At 37.6% G+C, this 12,167-nt stretch overlaps 1 protein-coding gene across 3 annotated transcripts in view; it reads left to right on the forward strand.

Moving 5' to 3' along the window:
- The window catches only part of LOC145694385 (beta-1,3-glucosyltransferase), a 275,902-nt gene that overhangs the window by 66,018 nt on the left and 197,717 nt on the right, over window positions 1-12,167 (forward strand). The window lies entirely within an intron of this gene.

The raw sequence follows: 12,167 nt of genomic DNA on the forward strand, positions 1-12,167 counted from the left end.
ACAAAGGAATCCTGATAAAAATATGTTGTACTGATCTTTACATGCTTCTTAATATAGCTCTCAAGAGTCATTTCAGAAGGTCAAAAAGATAAACAGTTGCACAAGTGAAACCATTACACAGAATTGCATATGAACAATTTCAAAGTACTACGGAGTACCGAAGAACTAATTTAGTTCAACTTAGTTAACAACGACTTTTATTGGTCCAAATTAAAGAAATACACCGACTTAATTTGCATATCACAAAGATACGAATTATTTGGGTCCACTTTGGCTCAGACTCATTTATACATAAATAGATATCGAAGATACTTCTCATTTCACTAAATGCCTCTCGTGGGGTCTGTATGACCCCCCCCCCCCACACACACAAAGTACGACATTTCGATGTATTTTATCAATAGTAAACAAAACAATATTTAGAATGTTTCTTTGATTGCAATTACATAACAATAATAACTACAAAAAAAAATCACAAAACAAACATTTATAAACTTACATAAAAAAAGTTGCTTTTGTAGTATAATCTTTTTGAGTAATGAATGGGGAATTTAGGTCTGAATATAATACGAATAATATACGGGAGTGAAACGTGATAACCCACAAATGTGTGTTCATCAAGATTTTACAAACACTTACACTTTTACGAACATTTTCGTTTTTCGGTTTAAACCAGTTGGTTTTTTTTGGCTACACTATATGTAGTTCTTCAGATATAAGGCCTACAAGAAAATTTTTGCCTGAAATATATTGGATCTTTTGATCCAAAAACACTCACGAAACGTTTCGTGTGAAGTATTTCATTACATAGGGCAAAAACATGGACATAAAACCAATTAGAAACAACTGAACGATGTAGAAATGTTGGTATAAAGAAGAATGAATAAAATTAGTTGGGTCAAACGTGAAATTAATGAGGAAATGTTGAAAATATTATAGTGTGTCTAAATTAGGCGATAAAATCGCTCGTCTTATCGCTAGGCTTTCGATAGAAATTCGAGCGACAAAATCCCCTGTTAAGCTTTTCGGCATCGGGTGCCATGCGAAGTAACTTGGTCAGATCCGGGATCACAGCTTGCACCATAATTATTTTGAATGATAATATGAAAAAAGGACAGCTTTTTCGCAAACGTGGCGGTAACTTTTTTGTAGATTTAAAGACAGTCTTCTCCAAGCATCTAAAATTAATGACATTATAGGGTTCAGCAATTTTACCCCTCATCCCAACTAACTTTGAAGAAATGCTGAAGAGATTTGGAGGGAAATCTATAAGAGGAAATCAAATTTAAAGAAACCGTCTGCGCTTCACTATGGTTGGTAATGACTCTTCGTTCTGTGGTAAGTTGAGATTAGTATACTAACTCTGTGTATACATTTAGAATTTCACAGCAGCAAAATACCTAATTGTTCTAGAGATTTGTGATGTCATCATTGCTTCACTGAAACGAATTATATATATATATATATATATATATATATATATATATATATATATATATATATATATATACAGGGTGGGCCATTTTAATTAATCCACGGAAATATCTGAAAAATGATAAAACATAGAAGAAATGTTTCAAGTACACGTTATATATTGCTAAGGGGGAAACCCAATTCCGCCAAAAGTACCCCTCCCCGCCGCCCGTAAATGGGGGTAACGGGGGGTAACTTTGAAATGTCAAATGGGAACATGGGTCTAGTAATACCTCGTTCGAAAGGTCTTGGAAAACTAAGTAACGCTGTACCAAAAGATGTTTCATATTGTGCACCAGTTTCAAAAGGGCCGCCATGATATGGTTCAGAAACTCCAGTACCCGTAGTATGAAAACCATGGAAGGTAAATGAATGGAACAAAATTGAAATACGTAAATGTCATAGGGCATATCGAATGATGTAATTCCTGTGATCCCAGTGGCCTCCCTGAAGGGGTCTTGTGGGCTAACTTCAAAATTTCAATGTCTGACCGGACAACGGTTCGGGCGTACGCTTGACCTACCCAATGCTGTTTGGAAGGCAGACTTCATGCATAGAGAATTGATGCACTAAGTTAACGCGGATAGCCACAGTTACATTTTGATTAACTATTAGCATGCATGTCATATTGTGAGCTTGGGGGACGAAAAGGTGTGTACGTATATCTCCGAAATGCTTTCTGAATAACCAGCACGCATTGCATAAATGTTTCTCTTTTTTTAGTCACTACAGCGTCATCCTTACAAACAAATGTTTCAACCACACCATACCTATTTGTAAGGTTAGCCTTAATTTACGAATTAAAGTAGAGTTCTCGTTTGAACTTTCACTTTACTTTCCACCCCACTCACATACAGAGCGCAGGGAGAGATTATTTTGCAGGACTTGGGTTTCTCTCTATACATTATGGCAATTTTACTCTAATATTTTTATCTCTGTTGTATTATTCTCGAGCCTTGGAACGCCTCCGTGGTTTTCCTATTTAATTTTCGTTATTTTCATTTATGTCTAACCGTATTCATACTATGGGCACTAGACGTTTTCTTAGACACAGTCACCATGTCTTTGCGATCATTTTGAAAACGGTGTCTCATGTCGAAAATTTTCTTACAGAAGCTGTTTGATATTAATTTGTCTATGTAACGTAATGTTACTCGCTTCAAGCTGCAATTTGAAATTTTCAAGTTGGCCCCGGATACCTTTCAGTTGACCCTTGGAGTCACCCCGACAACACCTCTCGATGTGGCTTACGTCAGTTAGCTACTCCAGTTTTTCTTTTGTTGATTTATCTCCAATGGCTTTCATACTATGGGTACTAAACCTTTTCTCTGACACGGATACTATGTTTCGGCGGCCTTTTGAGAACACTGCCATTTCACATCAATCGTTTTCTCCTGCAATATGTTAGATTTTGCAAGATTTATCGAACGAGGTACCACTCGACTCATGTTACTATTTGAAATTTTGAAGTTAGCCCCCAAGACCCCTTTAGGGAGGCCACTGGGATCACAGGGATTACACCGTTCGATATGCCCTATGATATTAACGTATTTCAATTTTGTTCCATTCATTTACCTTCCATGGTTTTCACACTACGGGTACTGGAGTTTCTGAACCATATTATGGCGGCCATTTTGAAACCGGTGCACAATATGGAACATCTTTTGGTACAGCGTTACTTAGTTTTCCAAGACCTTTCGAACGAGGTATTACTCGACCCATGTTCCCATTTGACATTTCAAAGTTACTCCCATTTACGGGGGGCGGGGAGGGGTACTTTTGGCGGAATTGGGTTTCCCCCTTAGCAATATATAACGTGTACTTGAAACATTTCTTCTATGTTTTTTCATTTTTCAGATATTTCCGTGGATTAATTAAAATGGCCCACTATATATATATATATATATATATATATATATATATATATATATATATATATATATATATATATATATATACAGGGTGGTAGGTAACTCCACCGACAAATTTTGGGAGGCGATTCCTTATACGAAATGAAAGAAAAAAAGTTCTAATAAACATGGGTCGAAAAACGTCTCCTTTCAGAGTTAGGAACTACCGAAAATTCGAAATATCACAATTCAAAACATCCTGGTTTAAAAACTATAGACCCTATCCCAAGCGGTTTAAGGAATTACACAGGAACTGGTATACGCTCTATCTAAATATCAATGTTTCAGAATTCGCCGGTAACAGCGAAACGAGTTGAGTTGAGTTGATTTTGAGTTTAACGTCCCGTTCAGTAGCGAGGCTATATGATACGTGGACCTACTGATTAACGTGGAATCCGAACCACATGAGCTCCCGCCGGGAATCGAACCCGGGACTCCCACGCCAAAGGCGCGTACGCTAACCGCTTAGCCACGGAGGAGCTCAACAGCGAAACGAACGCACCACTAGTACTTAAAAGAGTATTCCTGTACTTCAATTTCATTTTTACAGTTCCTTTCACCGATAACGGAGGATGGTAAAACATGAATATTTAGATAGAGAACATACTAGTTCCTGTGTAATTCCTTAAACCGCTTGGGATAGGTCCTAAGTTTCTAAGTTAGGGAGTCTTGAAAAATGATTTTTCGAATTTTCAATGGATCATAACTCTGAAAGGAGACGTTTTTCGACCCATGTTTCATTTCGTATAAGGAATCGCCTTCCAATGTTTGTTGGAGAAGTTACCTACCACCCTGTATATACACACACACACACACACACACACACACACACATATATATATATATATATATATATATATATGGTAAGTTTCACATGATGAAATAATATTTATAGACAGTGTCTTTTCGTGCACTATTGTATATCTAAAGGCACAAATACACTAAGGAATAATTAAATACAAAAACATATGACATTATTCTGTTTATGTTCGGACTAGCTGTGATACTGGGAGAATTTCCGGATGCGACTTCTGCTCAGAGGTGCCAAGGCATTCCCTCCTAAAATAAACATTAAAAAAAAAAAAAGATAATTTAAATTAAGCTTTGCTACCCAACAACGTGATTTTTTTTTAAAACATTTGTATGCAAAAAGGAAAAACAAAACCGTCATATACCGTGTTTGAACATTGTTTAATATGCATCGTAGCATGATGCATCTGCTACATGCTATTCATGTCAGTGATGCCAAGTTGAAACATAAAATCCGATCGAGAGAGAGACAGAAATTCCAATTTTTCTCTTGAATTTTCCACACTACAAAATTTCAAAATTTATAAAATATAAAAGGTAAAGCTACTGTATATCGGCTATTTTCTTCAATATATGAGTGAATTCAGACTTTCTACGTTAATCAAATAGTTTATAAATAAGTAATTGGGAGAGAATTAAAAAAGGTCGACGAAAACAAGTACATTTTGTTGTTAGAAATTGGTATTTGTATGACGCATTTGTGTCGTAATCTTTGGTGGAACGTAATTAAACTAGATAAGATAAGCTTCATTCATCAGTAAATACGTATGGAATATTTTGGAAGATGATTTTTTTTGTCCTTTGCTTTTTCTTTAAATATCAGAGTTGTTAAGGTGGATCACTAGGTGTTCTCGGTGCTATGCTAAACGCGCTTGAATAGTGCGGCGTTGCCAGGTAGTGTCGAGTTTTTACTGGTACCAGATAATAAAGGAAGTAATCATGCAATTCTGCTTAGATTCATACTGGAGAAATTAGTTTTCGGCCCATACCGCAATTCACAGCTAAGTTCCGCTTCTCGAACTGCAGCGCTAGAACCCAGGAATTAAACGTACAAATTTGGCAGCAACGCATTATGGCGTTCTGCGCAAGTTTCTCCTCAAAATCTATTTCCTTAAATGTAAATTAATATTTAAATAAAATGTGAAACATAACACGAAAAACCGTCAAACAATATATCTATTTTGTAATAAGATCATTACTTTAAAATATTTTACATATTCAAATTAACATTTCATAAAATTGAGCTCTGCTAGTAAGATATAACAGCAAGTGCCATCTTGTGTGCTCATTATAAAACGAATCAAATATTTTATTTTATTTGTTAACTTCTTCAATACCAGAAGACACAACCAAATGAATCAGTGTCTTGTGTTGTAGCAGAAACAACTTTATCTTATAGTACAATATTTATAATATGTAACATTTCATTGTTCAGTAGTTAAGAGAATGAGCTAAAATATTTACTGACTTCCGGGTGGTGATCCACCTTAATAAGTTGTATGGTGTTTATTGTTTGAGATTCTCAAGTCACTGTATAAATCATTTCCATACAAGCATGCATTTTCCAGCTGGCACTGATTTTATATTTATTGAAGAGTCACTAGTCTACTTCGCACCAATAGACAGTTTCGTTGTCGTTGATGAAGTAAATGTTTGAAAAATCCCATATATGATTCCCATTTCTACGAAAATTCCCTTTATCCCTCTTCGAAAAATTAATGCCAAAATTATCCCACAAAATGGGATTTTCTCATGGATTGGCGTCACTAATTCAAATACGCGGAAGAAGAAAATTAGGATTTACAAATGGAATGCCGTGTATTTAAAGTTGGATCCGAATTTCGCGAGGACTACCAACCAGTGTTTCTTTCAGAAACTATGTTCCGAGGGTCACCTTCGTATTCCGGAGGGCACTGTTGGTACTATTCTATTTATTATTAAATTATAAACGTATTAGTTTGGTCTCCCGGGGAGGCACTCTCAGAGCTACTGGGGGGAGAATGCCCCCTAAAACATGTCTGGAAGAAACACTGTTCCCAACTACTATTCAGAGTTTACATCTAACCCGTTTAGGGAACCAACCTGAGACTATGCTGGGAGATTGTATTGTATCATTTTGAGATTCTTTCTGTGTCAGTGTATCTTTTGCATTGCTATCTTCACATGATTCTAGATTCTTCTTTTCTCTGTATCTCCTGTGTTTCTGAGTGTCATCCCGTAAAACTTTGGATTTCTCACTTTTTTTCACTCCTCTACCGATTGCATATTGTTTGATTGGGCAATGCTACTATCAATATAAGATGTTCCCTTGTGAGAAACACTGAGTGGGTCATAAAGAGCATTATTGCAAGATATGTATGAAAGGAAGCACGCGCATCACTACTTAAGAGGCACTGTAATATAATTTCTAGGCACTCCAGTCCTCCCAGCGGGTCTTTTGTAGCGCGCACGCCTTTGGTGGAGGACTCAGGTTCGATTCCCAGTGAGAGAACCTTGACATTTGAAGGCATTGTGGTGCGTCGGTTTGAACCGTAAACTGTAGGTTCATGTTTCATATAGCTTCGGTGCTGATAACGAACGCTAAGCTCCAATCAATTAATTCTGCTTATCATGCACGCACCCAGAAATTTTTGTTGAAGAGGAGTCCAAACTGGATAAGGGAGGTTCATAATAGACGACTCATTATATCTATCTAATTACACTGGCGCTCTTCTACACCCGAGAAAAAGATATGTAGCTAATTTTCAAATTCTTTCATCTATATTCTGAGGAAAAAAATGATAGAACGAAATTGTTTTTGTAAGAAAAATGGAAAATAAAATGAAATATTTCAGTTTAACATCCCACGATTATACCCTTGAGGCTAAGGAAGGCTGATGATTAAAGCAAGTGAATGACGATGTAAGAATTGGTGGAATGAAAAAGTGAGAGGAACCAGAATTCCCCGAGAAAACCCACGGACGCGATGTTGTCCACCATTTTTGTAAGAATAGAAAGAGTAGTGTAAGATCAAATCTGCGGCTCACATCAATCATTCTATGCTAAAGCAAGTATAGTTTTATTAAGAAGGTATACAAATATCTGCCGAGTTAGTAAAATTGGACGAGATCTGTATCAGTGACCCTCATAAGTGCATTCCTGTTGCAGATCAGAAACAGGTATTAAAATAGCAAGAGGGAAGTTTTTTGAGGGGTTATTACGAGGGAGTCCCGAACCTGATGAACTTCCTACATGGGTGCGGCCCAGTTACATGCACTAATAATATAATAAATTGATTTACTGAGATGCATGGTCCCACTGGTGCAAATCCCGGGGGATAAGGGGGACATATCCCCCAATGTTGGAACTGGGGAACTGTCCCCCCAATAATTCGATTTGAAATATGTTTTTTGGGGGAGAAATGTGATGATTTGTGTCCGACTGCCACAAAGGAAAGTGAAATGAAATTGATGCCCTTTGCTGTATAATATACAACAGGTTCACCTCAAAAATCAGATTCATCTACCGTAATATGAGTGTCATCTTCCCCCCCCCTCCCCGTAAGAGACTAAGCCTCGAATCTACTCGCCTCCCAATGTTGAAGACAACTCTGATCCCCTGATTCTCCACAGCATTGTTTTTCAATTTCATAAATATTTTGAACATCGCTTTAAAAAGAAAAAAAGAAAAAAATATTATGGGAACAATCTTACCGCCCCCATGTTGAAGACAAATTTGCGCCGATGCATGGTCTCATAGTAAAGTTGGATTTGTTGTTATTAGTTTCTTTGCTCACAGAATAACTGGACTTTATTTCTTTCTGCTTTTGAAGCTAAGAAGTTTTCTAGTTCATTGAGCGCCCGTTGTACAACATTGACGTGGAGGAATATAGCAATGAAAAGAAGAATGCCCTTTATTTCTAACTGGGACCACATGTCCAAATAACCATCTCAGAGTGAGAAAACTTGAGTGTTATGTGAGGGGGGGGGGAGAAGTTCGATCCAGAAACTTTTCAGATGTTGTACTCTGAAGGCAATTGAGAGGAACAAGAGGCTACAATCACCTCATAATGAAAAATCTTTGCTTCTGGAGATTGCCCTTTTTTTTAAGTGTTAGCTGGGAGAGATGGGGGGAGGGGAGAGGAATCCGCCTATTTGCCTCCCCGTAGACTCTTTTTCATTTCCTGGCTGTTGTCCCATCTCTAATGGTTGCCATGGCAACGTTGAGTGAATCAGTAGGACGAGGAGCAGGAAATGGCGTGGGAAAACACCCCCAAATAGATCGAGCTGGAAAAGAAAATGCAATAAACAACACATTGACAGAAATAACATGCCTGCAGTTTGACAGAAGCACACCCAAGTTTGAAAGGACTTTTCCTCTTTTCCGTATTTTGTCTACGTCTAAAGAATAACATTTTCATTTGTGTGGTACGACCGCTAAAATAACTTTTCGCATTTGATAATAGACATTCTTTATTAAACTGTTCTGTTACTTATTAATACTCTGCAATACTCCTGGACTTCATCATCAAATGTGTAGTTCACTTGGTTCCCCTGGCTATAAATGAAATCTTTTGAGTTTTACGTTCCACGGTTATGTCGGCGAGGCTAAAGGAGACGGTGATGATGAGAAATGAATGAAATGGTGGAATGAAGAAAGTAGGAGAACCCCGAGGAAACCCATGCACACGGTGTTTGTCCACCACAAAGTTTCCTTGACGCGAGTTGAAATCGAACCAAGGACCCCATGCACCAGAGGTGAACGCTCTACCATTGAGCCACCGCGGCCCCTCCCCTGACTATAGTCACGCGATATATATACTGTGGACCCAAGAGTTACACACGCTCTCTTCGCGAACTAACCTGACCACGAACAAGTTTTGTAATTTTCCCTTCGATTGACAGTGGCGGACCCAGCCCAGGGCTTCCCAGCTCCCAGTTTTTGAGTGAGAAAAATATTTGAAGTTATTTATTTATATATTTTTGAAACTTTATAGTAAATGTTGTATTTTATTCTTTACTAGCAGAATATCCGTTCTTCGTACGGGGAGAATATGTTTCATTTTGGACATAAAAGGGCTGAATTTGGATTTAAACGGCATCGGAAGTGTCACTGTTCATCTAAGCGAATCCGAAAACTTGGATTCGACACTAACATCGGTATTTTCGATATCGGGCGTTCTAAAAATGGTGTCCATGGACCATAGAGCATTATTCTACAAGTCAAAATAAAACTATACATATATATATTTTTATACTTTACAAGTCCACGCCTGGAGACACAAATTGCACTGTGTAGCAACGTCGCAAATAAAGAACCATAAATTAGATCTACCAATCTATCAAATAGTTATATCGATTCTTTTCAGATCGCAACTAAAGTCGATATTGATTGATACTAGCATCACTTATTAGTGTAGCAATCGATTCAACTGTTTGTTGTATTCGTAAAGTAACGCTAATGGCTCCAAGTTAATCTGGGACGTTGTCACATTATGAAATTTTGATTCCCCGTAGCGGCTGAAGGCAAACCATCGTATAAAGTTTTCGCCTTATTTTGGCCTGTAGAATAATGCTGTGGTCCGTGAACACCATTTTTGGAACACCCTATATATATATATATATATATATATATATATATATATATATATATATATATATATATATATATATATCCAGGCCCGTGCCTTGGGGGGGGGGCGAGCGGGGCGACGGCCCCGGGCGCTGAAGTAAGGGGGGCGAAAAATTCGGGAGAATAAATGAAAAAAGATAGGAAAAATTGTTTGGAATATATGTATGGGGGCGCCGTCGTATACTCTTGCCCCTGGCGCTGATTTTCCACGGCATGGCCCTGTATATATATATATATATATATATATATATATATATATATATATACCTATCCTTCCCCCAAGTTGTTGGGATGAATTTGGATTTAAACGGCATCGGAAATGTCGTTTATGTAGTGACCTCGAAAACTATGAATTCGACACTAATATTGAACATTTCCATTCATTTTTTAAATATCTTCCCATCCCCTAAGTTGCATCGTCAAAGTAAAATGATAAAAACTATCCGTGGCCCGAACCTCATCTATGTGGCAAATCTGATCGAAATCGGTTGCGTAGTTCAAGAATTATTGTTAGTGAAATAGTAATATGCATCCCAAGCCCAAACCGCATGTATATTGAAAATTTGATTGTGATCGGTCTGGTAGTTCTAGTGGTACGAAATCACAAGCATAGTCACTTTTATTTTTATATATCTAGGCCTATATGGATTGGAAATTTGTTGAAACATTAGATATAGTTTCAATTGCAGTTTTTCTAGTATGCAATGCGTAAAACAATACTTGAGGCCCACAATGTTAAAGTCTAACCTAACCATAATATCTATTGGGAGAGAGTTAAGTTGGAAGCTTCTGCAGGACCCATAAAAAACTGTAAACTCATGACGTAGTCTGTGTTCTGGCTCCCCTCTCCCCGTTTTACTTTCTAGATCCCCAACTGGTTCTTCTAGTTTTGTGTTCCTTTATTCCACATGACAAAATTGTTTACACTGACAAATTATTCCATGAATGACAGACAGTACTTTATTATTTAATCATGTTTTATTTATTTTATTTCTTTTTATTCGACGTTGATAGATACTGTTTTACAAAACTTTCAGCCTATCAACAGACTTGTGCATATGTAATTTCTCCTCAGTGCATTGTGTTGGGAATTTGTGAAGAAGATTGAAAAGAATTGAATCCACTTGGACTGAAAATGAGATTTTCTTTGTTCAAGAGGGAAAGAGGAAAATTCGATTTTGTTGTTTTCTAATGAACTTCTTTTCCGAAAAGACGTGAATTCTGTTTGCAACATAAAACAGTCTCTGTATTTGTCCGTTACCTTCTTTCGTGTGAGTCTGTTCGAGGTGAAGAAGAAGAATTCGTTTCTTTTTTTTTTTTTCCCGGTGCCAAGGGTTTCCAAGCTCTCTAAGAATATTGCTGTTGTGTGTTCAAAGAAATTTTGTTTTTCTATTTTAGTACTGTCTCTCTTCATATACAGGGTGTACTATATATTCAACACACTTTTGAAAATGAAATATTTAATTCCATGGGCGTCTCTGGCGGGGGGGACGGGGGGGACGCGTCCCCCCAATATTTTGAAGTAACATAATCTAACATTCCGCTAAGATACTAGCAGTTAGATCATTTCCTTTGATGTCCCCCCCAAATTTTACATGCCAGAGACGCCAATGTTTAATTCAGTGTCCCATAACTATGTCCTTTGAGCAGGGCCGTAACTTATTGGGGGCAACTGCCCCTCCAGGGAAGCTCCCCGTCGTTCGAGGAGGGCCCATTTCAAGACAAAATTTTCTTATTCCATATAGCTACGATACGAACATGAAATTATAAATGAAGCATCAAACAAGTTAACTACATTACATAAACAAAAGGTAAATAACAGCACACAAAAGGTAAATAAAACAGAAATGAGTCGTGAGCCCATTTCAGTAAAAAAAATTCTACAATTAGGGGCCCTAGAAATAATATTTATTCGTATGGCTTGGAGATTTGTCAATATTGTCCCATTAATTAATTTGTCATGTATGGTACGGGCCCAGGGGCATAACTAACTTCTCTGCAGACCTTGTTGTGTGGGAGAGCCCACATACTCAGGAGGGCCCATAAAGAGTAAGAGAAAGAGGGGGCCCAAGAATTAGAAAAACAACTTTTTCTAGGGGACCCAAATACGGGTAGTAATGTTTGCCCCCAAGATAAAAATCTAAGTTACGGCGCTGTCTTTAAGCTAAACCATCATAATAGCTAGTGGGTTATTATTGGCAGTTCACTTGCCTCAAACTTAGAATCTTCCACATACTAAGGTTTACAGCTGACCTTTCCCTTTTTACCTAGAAAGGGGACCACAGTGTCTCTGGTAGAGCGCTTCCTCTGGTGCATGGGGTTCTTTGTTCGATCCTTGAACAAGTAAGTTTGTCGTCGACAACA

The sequence above is a fragment of the Thermobia domestica genome, chromosome 9, assembly GCF_964235325.1.
Source record: "Thermobia domestica chromosome 9, izTheDome1.hap1.1, whole genome shotgun sequence".
Classification (NCBI taxonomy): Eukaryota; Metazoa; Arthropoda; class Insecta; order Zygentoma; family Lepismatidae; genus Thermobia; species Thermobia domestica.